The sequence below is a fragment of the Octodon degus genome, unplaced genomic scaffold, assembly GCF_000260255.1.
Source record: "Octodon degus isolate 3935 unplaced genomic scaffold, OctDeg1.0 scaffold00020, whole genome shotgun sequence".
NCBI classification, from domain to species: Eukaryota; Metazoa; Chordata; class Mammalia; order Rodentia; family Octodontidae; genus Octodon; species Octodon degus.
In genome coordinates this window covers 21,465,528-21,477,261 of record NW_004524596.1, presented here as the reverse complement: position 1 = coordinate 21,477,261, position 11,734 = coordinate 21,465,528, and positions in this window count along the sequence as shown.

The following is an 11,734-nucleotide window of genomic DNA, read 5'->3' as shown; positions in this document are numbered from 1 at the left end:
GTACCTCCCACATGTGAGTAGGGAATATAACTTATTTCCACAGTCCTGACTGTTCAGGTGTCTAGAAAAGGTACATTTCAATTTCTCAGTCCTTGGAAGTAAGTGTTGGTAGAAATTCAGCATGACTATCATACTCTCATATGCACTTATTAACTGAATTGTGAATTGGATAGTAGTTTGTGGTTTTAATATAAACTACAAAACATCAAGTTGTGGACACCCACAAAATAACAACAAAATTCCTACAATTTACTGCTTAATGTTAACTTCAATGAATCTCAAAACAAGTTTATTTGTAATGGCTTTATTAAACTGGTAGCTATAAATATTTTTCTCAAAAGTAAACATCTGATTTCAGCCCCTTCTGGTATATCAAATTATAGATATATAGACCTCAGGAGTCATTTAATATGTGAATACAAGAATATTTTAATAATCAGTAAAGTTTTTTGTGCCTGGATACAAGGATGAATAAGGTCTTTGCTTCAGTATCAGGACAATGACTCAAGCAATACCCAGTTTGATGGTGGGAATTCATCTCCACAAACTATGCAGAACAGCAAAGAGAAAAACAACTGAAATATGCTAATATGATAATTTCACACTGGAAAGATGCATTAAATTTATCAAAGAGTATTTGTTGCGATTGCATTAATATTGGGAACATAGCTTCTGTTGGGTGTCTTGCCACATAGGCGAAATACAAAACATCAGTCCTGTGCTGAAAGAATTTAATGGAACTGATATATTGGAGAGCTGAAAATTTCTGAAGGGAAGAACACAAGATTAACTCCATTATAAGAAAAGTCTGAGTTTATTTATTAGAATGTTGTTTGAAATTTTAAACTATTTTCAGTAATACTTAATAAAATTATACCAGTCATCTGTACTACTATGAGCTTATTTTGGTAAATACAAAGTATGCAAAGACAGAAGATAAAATGAATTGGTTCCCTATTTGCTTTTAAGTTTTCTTCTTAAGAGATTCTTATATGTAATTGAATTCCACATAAATTTATTTATCTGTATTCTTTTGGTAGAATTTTTTATAACCTAGTTTATTTTACAATAAACAATACATATGGTACAGAATTTTCACTCTATATTTAACTCTTTATCAACATGTAAGAGATATTTCTAATATTTTTTAGCTAATATCTGTGTAGACAAAGGATCCAAAGCTTCTTGAGGTCCACAGAGCTCCACTCAGCAAACATTAGATATCTTAACTGAAAACACATTTTTGTCTTAAATCTTGAAATATTAGACATACATAGTCAATGCAATGAACAGTGAAAAGTGGAAGGTAAAGCGCGTTGATTCCTAGAACCTGGTTAGAAATTTTTACCTTGAACCATTATTTATCTTAATTTCAATAGCCAAGTTAGCTAGTCTCTACATTGAAAAAGCTGAACAAAACAAGCAACAAGCATGACAGTATTTTAAACCAAACCCACAATAATGGTATTTTGTGCAACTGAAATCTTTACTGTTCAGAAACAACAGAGAGTTGGCCACTAGCTAACTACCTGTAATAACACTCTCTCCTTAACTAATACAACAACAAAGAAAACACTTTGACAAAACTCATTTCTTTACCCGTATGGAAGACAGAAACATGGATTCATTGAACATGGCTCTAAACAAATAATAAAAATAACTTCCATTTATCAAGTGCTGTCCTGATTTGTTTCTTTTGTAAGGGGAAAATACAATACAGGACACATTTTATAAGATTATTTTATAATCACCGAAAGAATCATTTAAAAAAGGCAGGAAATCAGTCCACAGAGTAAAGACCAAAGAATCCAGCTCAGGGGCTGTATCCTAATAGCCTACATGAATCCAGCTGGAAACCTAGAGCTCATAACAATGCCTCCCATTAGTCCAACTAGAGGCAGAGAGCCCACAACAATATCTCATGCAGGCCTCTTTCATAGATCTGTGCTGGGAAAGCCCAAGGTCAGTGATGGGAGATAGAAAGTCTGTGCCAGTGGGATGAATGATCTGTGCTAGCAGGCTGAGAGATCTGTACTGGAGCCAGGATGAAATGCTCAAGGTAAGAGCCAGAGCTCCACTAAATATGCCACAGTCATCCTTAGCAACAGTGAGGTCCGAAGCTCCTCCAGTGAATCTTTTACTCTCAGATCTGGTTGTCATATAGTTTGACCAGTTTCAGCAAGCCTTACAACAGCCTCTGAAACTCGACCTTTTGAAGCACCTAGATTGCAGTCCAGCTGACTGCTGAATCTAGAGCAGGCATTGCTGCCTCTCTTGGCCAGGATTTGCTACACACCCCTGTGGTTTGAAAGCCTCTTGCTAATTTGTATTTGTCTGATCCTACTTAGAAATACAGTTTTTCCCATTTACATTTTAAGTGGGATGCTAATTTCCTCAGCAACAACACAACTTAAAGTTGAGTCAGAATTTCCAGAAAACTTCAAGTCAGAAATAGTGCTCCCTCAAGCATGAAGGTGAAATTAAATTAAACAAAAAGTAAAATCAGAAAGTTCATTTAAAAATTACTTAGAAAAATGAGGTAGAAAATCTTAAAATTTAAAAGACAAAGAATGTGAAATTTCACAGTAAAATGATTTTCATTGTAGAAGTGAGTTCTTTTTTTCCAGAATCAATGTGACAATTTGACACTGATTAAAGAGAATGATTAATGGATCTAAGATGCATCTAGCAGCAGATTAGAGCAACATAAAGAGAAAAGCCTCTTGTGTTCCAACTTGGCTCCTCACTTTACTTTAAAAGTGATCCAGAGTATTTATTGAACCTGCAGACCTTTAGTTTACTTAAATCTAACACAGAAAAACAAAACCACACACAAACAATCCTAACAGCAGGATTTAGAGTATTCCATGAACTAAGTCAGGCCACGTGCTTGCTCAGAATGTCTCAAAACAATCTTGCCTAAAATTATTACTACAGGGGTTCATAAAAGATATAGAAAAATCCAGAAATAAAAATATGAGAACTGTGAAAAATTAATAAAATTGAATAGTAACAATAGCAAAGAAAATAAAAGTAACATCGATACAATATCAATATACACAACTAAAAGTAATATTCAACCTATTAATATAAATTCACAGTTCTTCATTAAATTATTCAAGGTCTCGGTCTCTATATGCTTCTGTGCAATACTTGAAATTTTGTTTTGCTTGGTTGTGCATGACACACAATTAGTTTCCTCCTGTTGTTTTTTAAGCAATTATTCATTTTCTTGCTATATCAATCTTCTTTTCAATCATTCAAAGTTATCTCCACGGCCCCTACGTTTCTGAACCTGAAATCCTCTTTTCTGAATTCTAGCATGATCCTAAGACTCAGAGAAACTTAAATGCTTAACAAGAAAAATAAATGTTTGTCTCAAGTGGCTGTTACATTTTGCTATAAATATTCTTAGCTAGCCTTTGAAAGAAATTGCAAAACTGATCTCCTCATGCTTATGTGGAAGATAAGGAACTTTGTAGATGAGCAGTTATCGGTGCTTGTGATGTCCTCCTTGAAGAAGGCACATTCAGATCAGTGGGTAGGGGCCCTCTTGAGGTGGCTGACTGTCCTTGGAAATAGTCTTAACTGGACCCCTGGATGGTTCAGGCCAATTTCTCGATCTCCGTGTCTGTTTTGGCCAGTAAAATTCAAGTGGAATCTTGGCCATGTCCATAGTGGGTAGTGATTCTCTTTGAAAAGACATACAAATCAAATGAATCTCTTCCTCATTTCTCTTTTCTCATGAATTCTAATACAATTAGAATTCTAACTTGCAAACACACTCCTGAAAACTTAGTTGATAATGCCCTAAGTTTTTCTTTTCCTTAAGCATCTGCTTTATTTTCATTCCATTACTATCAAACTCAGTAGTAATATAAATCCAGGGGGTCCAGTGGAATTGGAAGCGCACATCCACAATGGCTATGTTGGCATCAGTATGCCCTAAATTGTTACCCAGTAGAGCATATTTATAAAAGGAAAACAATAATTTATTTAATGTTAACCAGTCTAATTATTTAAATACAGGATGACCAAAAATTGCTTTTTGTTAACTTATAAGATAATATAACAAGAAATATAAAAACAATTTTATCAAATTTATCCAACACAAGAATTGACTCATTAAAATGACACCTGCCCAAGGGACAATCAAGGTAGTAAGTGTTTAAACAAATGCACTGTTTGACTGATGTTGTAAATTGTTAAGCGATTAAAATAATAAATAAATAAGTAGACTTTATTTGGTAAAGCTTCTTTCTCTACTTCCTATTTTTTCTAAAAAAAGAATTATTTGAAATTTGGTGTATATTTTTTAATTGAAATCAGTACATATGTATTGTTTGATACATTGTGTCAAGTTGGGAAGCACAGAAGTTTAATTTAGTGACTTAACAGGGAGGCTCTTTGCAAATACCCTCATCCTGTGCAAAAGGAGGGCGTGGACATTGTGTGAATTCTACACCTCCAACCTAGAGTAGCCAGCTTATAGTATAAGGAAAGGAGAGAGGCAGCTGATGCTGCTTCTTCCTTTGCTTTTTGCTGTTTTCTGTCACCATGAACTGCTGCCCTCTGCTATGTGCTACTCTCCTTGGAGCCAGCCGACAATGAACTGACACCTCCATAAACTGAGCTAAATAAACATTCCTTCCTTAATTTTGGGTGTTGTGTATTTTGTCCCAGCAATGAGTGAAAAATAACCAAGATAATATGCATGTAGAAAATTCTATTATAAACTCAAATTATGCATTAGGAAAAATAAATTGAATAAGAATGACTCAGAATCATGTACACTGAAGTTCTGTTTATTTACTTAAATTTACCAAGTATAGTATTCCTCTTTTCTTTCCTTGAAAAAGAAGTAACTAGTTCAAAACATTAATCAAAACAGAGTAGTTTTTTTAAGTGACCTTTAAAATAATTGATCGTGGAAACTGATTCTATTTGCACAGAGTACATAAGATGACTTTGCCAAATTATTTTATTTGATGTCTGACTGATTTATTTAGCATGGGAGAGTGATCGGATTTGATAGCATACAGTGTGTGCCAAGCATTCAATAGCAGGGAGGCAATCATGCCTAGGAAGGAATATTTCTCATAACCTTTCAGAATTTGAATTATTTTTCATAAAAACAGCTTCAGTTTGAGAGTATATGTATCTTCAGCAGTAAAAATTAGGAGCTACCACCATAGATATTTGAAGCACAAAATTAAAATTTTTTTGGAATTAGTCTATAAATTAATGTTACAAACACAAAATACACTTATTCTCTAAGCACTGACTCAGAAGAGCGGTAAAAATTATTGGAACACATTGCCTCCTCAGACAAAGAAGAAATTACACAAAAGTTGTATTCCTTGGATGTCTGTTCATTGTAGCACTCAGTCAAATGCCTTATTCAAATTACTTTGGCCAAAGTCATACTACAGGAAAACACGTTTCTAGGCCCAAATGAATAGGTAGGTTTCAAATACCACCCTAGATTGCAAAAGAATTTCACATGGGACCTGTGGAAATGGAAAGGACATACCATAAGTATTAGCATTTTATAAGTTTGAGCTCCATTTTTACACAGAGTATAAAAATCCTGCTTCCCAGGAACAGTATTAACAGACTACATGCATACATTTGCTATCAGTTAACTCCACAAAACACCAACATGTTAGAAGATTTAAAATTGGCTTACCCACTTTTGGAGATGGAAAATTGAAAGAAGATATTTAAAAAAATATCTTAAACATCAGAAAGAAGAGACAGCACTTCTTCAATCCATGGAGAATGTATACACGGAACAGTACATGAAGTGGACACAATCTAGATTGAAAGAGAGTGCGCACAAACATGCACACTTGGATATACACACACACACACACACACACACACACACACGTAGGCACACACGCATGCACTCACGCATGCACACTCTCATGCAAGAAAATAGACACCAGCCAAACTGCCATTAAAATACCAGGAATTAAGGTCAGTTGTCACCAAACACTGAGATTAAGATGGGGAAACTGAAGATGTGGTGAAACATTGAGTTGAGAGCATAAGCTAGAAACACAGGAGAGCAGGGATAGATTGCAGATTCCCATTTGAGAATACTTGAGATTTCCAAAGGAAGAGCCAGTAGGATGGAGGCTTATGTTTGAATAGGAGCCTAAAGTTAAGCTGCTTTGTGATTTTTCTTCTACCATCTGGCTATGTTTTATAGTTCTGCTTTATTATATTTCCATGAAGCATAGTAATATAAAATACATAACCTAAATGGTAACACAAGATTCTCATGTTTTTTATGTTTAAGTCAGAATTTATGTATTGTAAATGCCTCCCCTAAGTTCTCTTACCTAATGATCACAAGCACTGTGCAAGGCAGTCTTACAGAGGGAACTAAAAGCTCAGGTTTATAAAAGGAGTTTGAGAAAGACTTAGTGATCATCCTTACAGGCATAAGCCAAAGTGGAACAAAAGTCAGAATTCAGACTTTTGATGCTGATTATTAAAGAAAAACATGTTATTTATTTTATATATACTGAAAAATAAAACAAAAGTAAGTATAGATGATAGACTGAAGTATAATAGGAAGGGAATATAGTTTGGTGCAGTACTAAACACCAGAAACACAGCACCAGAAAGACTGATGTAGGAGGAGAATAAGTCAAAGAAGACAAGTCAGCCTGAGCTGCATAGCAAGTTAAAGAGCAAGTTGTAATATACAGAGACCCTGACAAGTTATTTAGACACCTCCAACATACAATGACACAAAATAAACATTTTAATTCCAAAAGTTACAAATGGGGCAAAACAAGGATCAGGTCAAAAGTAAGTCCAAAATCAAGCAGGGAAATCATCAAGTCCTGTTGTTCTATGTCCAGTAGTTGAAGCAATCTGTAGAAAACTGTGAGCTCCAGAACGCATGAACAACTTCACCAGGACTTCTCTCTTGGGTTTGCTTTGATCCATCCTTGCAGTTATCATTCATGTTTCTGACTTTTCCAAACTTCTGAGGTCTCCACTGCACCTTTGGTTTCACACTCACAGCCTTATACACTGTGCTTTAAGGAGCATGCTGCCTAACCTCCTAGGCATTCTGAAATTGAGATGGAAGCCTTTGTTATCATAGCTCTTGCATTCTGCATGCACATAAAACTAACAATATGTGGAGGATGCCAAGGTCTGCTGGGGTTGGAGCAGTTGTTGAGCTTTCCTGTCTCTTGGCTTTAGGGGTTGAATGCCTGGATCACTGGGCATTGTGAATCCAATTCTGAAATGCAAATTTTCTATGCTTCTGCCATTCTGGAACTTGGTGAGGGCTCTGTAATTCTAGAACATGGGGCTCTATGGCTTTCTCCTCAAAGGAAAATCCTTCACTTTTGCAGTTTTGAGGTTGCAAAGACTGGACTACTTACTGATTCTTGGGATTTCCTCAGACTATCTTTTATATTCAACTGTTCCTTCTAAGCAATTGAGATCACCTGAACTTTGTCTTTGAAGTCCACAAATTCATTGGAGCTTCCCTTTCAACTAAACTCACAATGTTTCAAATCATTATTCATGAGCACACTGATTTTGATTCTCAATATAAATCAGGCCAAAAGGCCCACAACAATAGTCACGCCACAACTTCAATATTAACCTGAACTTGAAATTTCTTCTGTCAGATGAATAAATCCACAATCCTTAATCTCAGATTCAGGCAAAGTTTCTGGACATGGACAAAATGCAGACAAACTTTTTGCCAAGCCAAAAAACACACTGTCTGAACTCTTAAAACCAATGAAGTTCTTTGTAACAAACTTCCCAAACCTGGTCTTTGCTGGCAGGATTTCTATCAGCCTTTTGATCTTCTAGACTCTGAACAGGATCTCCCACATGGAATAGCCTGAGGCAATCCAGTTTTACTTTTTCAGGTGACATCTCTGAACATTTCCATACTCTTCCCACAAATCATTCCCAAAGGTTCTTGAACCACGAGATCAGTTATAGCCACCACAATCCACTTCTCTGGTACCAAATTCTGCATTGGTTACTTTTCTCCTGTGGCTGAGACAAAATATCTAATATCCCAAATTAAGGAAGGAAAGGATTACTTAGCTCATAGTTCATGGAGGTTTCAGTCTGTATTCAGCCAGCTCTGAGGCAGGATGGCATGGCATCAGGGTAACATTTCAAGGTAGCAAAGTACAGTGAAGGCAACAAGCACAAACCTCTTTCAACCCTTATACTGTGTTAAGACTATCGCATATTATTATGGCATTACTTTTCACATCTCAGGGTTCTACATTTCTTCTAGATGGTTAAGACCAAGTTAAAGCAATACCCATATTGCTTTAACAAATTTAACTTTTGCTATGTGACAAGGTCAGTTAATCTCCTCAGGCTTTACCTTGGAACTATGCATAGTACCTCTTAGATCTTCTGTCAGGATCAGCCATCTGAATGAGTCACAGCCATTGCTTAACCAATTTGCTTTTTGACCAAAGATTTTTTTTTCTCTAGGTAACTCTCTGTAAGCACACTATATATCACTGATCACTTTCCTCTATGGTCCCATACTCTCCTTGATCAGGATATTAGGTACTCTACTGAGTTACAGGATGTCGCAGCAGAGGTTCTCTTACGTTCTCAGTCCTCACTGACCTTGAAGGTCATGGCCAAAATATTGGCTATCCTCTCAGTCCACCGATCTCTCTAATTTTGGTCTCTAAATTTGTTAAACATTCAGAAGAAAAGCTTAGTGACATTACCTTGTAACAGAGGCAGTAAGCTTAACATTACTATCTCTCTGAATATTAAACCTTTTACATAAAATGGAACTGTTATTTTCTAACAAACTTGTATATTCTAATATTTAAATATAATTTTATAACAATGTTAAAAGATAACAATTACATATTTTATACATAAATTTAGAAATTAATACCATACACAACATTGTAGCAAGACAATATGACATTTTGTGATATACTTAAATTTTCATTTGACACAGAATAACTTTTAACCAATCAACTACATCTAATACATAAGAAATTTTCACCTAATTAATCACCCTCCAGTTGTATACATTGCAACATTTGTTAAAGGCAGAGGTTTGAATCTGAAAGTCTTATCACAATGAGGAATCTTTGTTTTTTACATTTTTGAAGAGCTGTACACCTGGAATCATGAATACACTTAATACAGCTGAAATAAATAATAATAAATTGTGATACACATGTGAAAACCTTTTTTTCTTAATTTAGTTTCATACCAAATGCATTTTAAAGAGAAAAGCTTACTGTAATTTTTTTTCTGAAAAACTACCTTATAAGCCATCTGCTAACTTAGCAAAAATCATGTTTTTAAGTCTATTTAAAATTCTATTATGAACAAATAATCAAAAAAGAAAAAAGGAATAGCTGCTCACAGAATGACACAAACATATAAACAAATATGCGGAGCATACAAACATCTTTACATATTCAGAGTGTACTCAGATATATTCCTGGTCAAATTATAGTAACAGTATTATACTTTTTAGAAATTTTTAAATTACAGACTAGTCAGATCTTATTTGTCAATTAGCAGAGCTCTCTTATCAGAAAAATTTCTAAGAAATAAAATCTTTTATCCGTAATATATACATTTTGTGTGTTTTGTCTTAATGCTAGTAAAATTTAGCCAGTTATTTTTGTATATTTTATCACCTATTTAGACTTTATATTTCTATTTTGTCAGTTCCTTCAATAAGCGCTAAGTTGGAGTTAGCCTCACAGCTGTTAACGTCTCCTGATATGGCTTCATGGTACAGCCTAGCAGCATGCTCTGATACTAAAATAGGTCATTCAGCATTCTCTGGAAAAACACCAGCATACACTGTGCCCCAGGTAAGTAGTGGACTGGGTCCCTTCCATTGGCAAGTGTGGAGATCTCTCCAAAGGACTCTTCCTAGCCTCTTTTCTCTTATCTGATAGAATTATCTTTCTGCTGCTACACTTCCATCTTTTATATAATTTAAACAGTTAATAATGTATACTGCCAAATGAAGTCGATTATGAGGTGTGAATTTTGTAGGGACTGATTCCTTCTTTTGTTTTGTAATTGAATTTTGATTGTATGATGAACACACTCAAAAATTCCTTGGCTTTGTGGATTATAAGTAATCCCTGTGATAAGGAAAATATGAAAAGTTCCACAAAACTTTTAGAAGGCATCACTGACATATGCTGGGCCATTGTCAATCTTAAGTTTCCTTGGGCAGCCAAATAGGGAACTGTGACATATTTAACTGCTTCACTTGCACAGGTAGAAGCAAAAAAGTGTCCTGAGGAAGTGTTCACTGAAATGTGGACCTAATGCAAGGAACCAAATTGAAGAATGTGTGTGACATCCACTTGCCAAAGATGATTGGGGTGTAACTCCCAGGGATTGTCTCTGATAGAAGGTGAGGATAGGTGTGTTATGCATGAAGAACGTCATTTGACAATTTCCTGTGCCTATTCTCAGGTCAAATAAAACTGTTTTCATAAGGCAGAGAAGCATTTTGATGAAGAGTGGCATGAGACACAGAAGCCTATTGAATAGTACCTGAGACAGTAAGAGTCACAGCACCCACCAAACTGTCTATAGTAGCATTCCCCTACCAAGGTCCTTGGGCAGCCAATTGAGAATGAGAGCATATATGACCAATAGAACAGGGAACATGATGTGACTATATGATAACTTGGAGCATGTGAAGTAAATGAAAAAGATCTATATGACCAGTGTGTACGCTAGCAGTTTCAATGTAGTGCATTTCAAAACAGGCATAAACCATGTCTGAAAAGAGGTTAAATGGAGCAGGTGAATGACTTGCAATGTCCATATGACAGCATATAATTCAGCCTTTTGTGTTAAAGAGAAACCTGTGTCCTGTATTCCGGAAAAGGAAACCATACATAGTTTCTTTTAATGTAATAGGACTTATCTATGGGGAAAAAAAGCAAATTAATTTAACTTATTTGAATAATAATAACAGTCAATAACACTAGAGAAATTAACCCAAAATCTAGATTGAGCCAATTAATATTACTAAAGAAATTCTGAAAATCATGAAAGGGTGATCTGAACTCTTTGGGGACAATATATTTTTGTTGAATAAGTTGACTCAAATATGTAGAAGTTATTATATTTTGTACCCCTCTGGAGGTCACAACTAGGTCTTGTATTATTTAAATGGAATGTCAAAATCAAGTGACTATTTAAACTGCACTGTTTTTGGATTGTACTCCAAACCTCTCTATATTTTTGTGTAATATGAAAGCTTTTTTAAATACCAATTTTAATTTAGAACTGTAAGACAAGCCATCAAGCTTATTAGGAATTAAAGGAATTTTAATTTTAAGTAATCTGTTAAAATATCCCCATTATTGTAAATGTTAGGAAATACAGTCTTTTTTAGAAAAGCAAACTTTAAAAAATTGTTAATTATTAATTTGATGCAGTGTCTTGGTGCATAGCTCATACCTGCCAGACATGTGCTACTGAGGCTGGAACCTGGGTTCTCACACTTGCCAGGCCGGTGCTTAGGTGGTCAAGCTATCTCCCCAGCATATAGCAAAACAAACAAAAACATTGTTTATATCTTTAGTATGGAAACAGCCTTTTTATTTAATCACCTTAAGAGTCAGGGTAACAGCTCAGTGGCATAAGTGCCTGACTGGCATGCACAAGATCCTGAGTTCAATCTCTCATACCATCATACCAAAAAAAA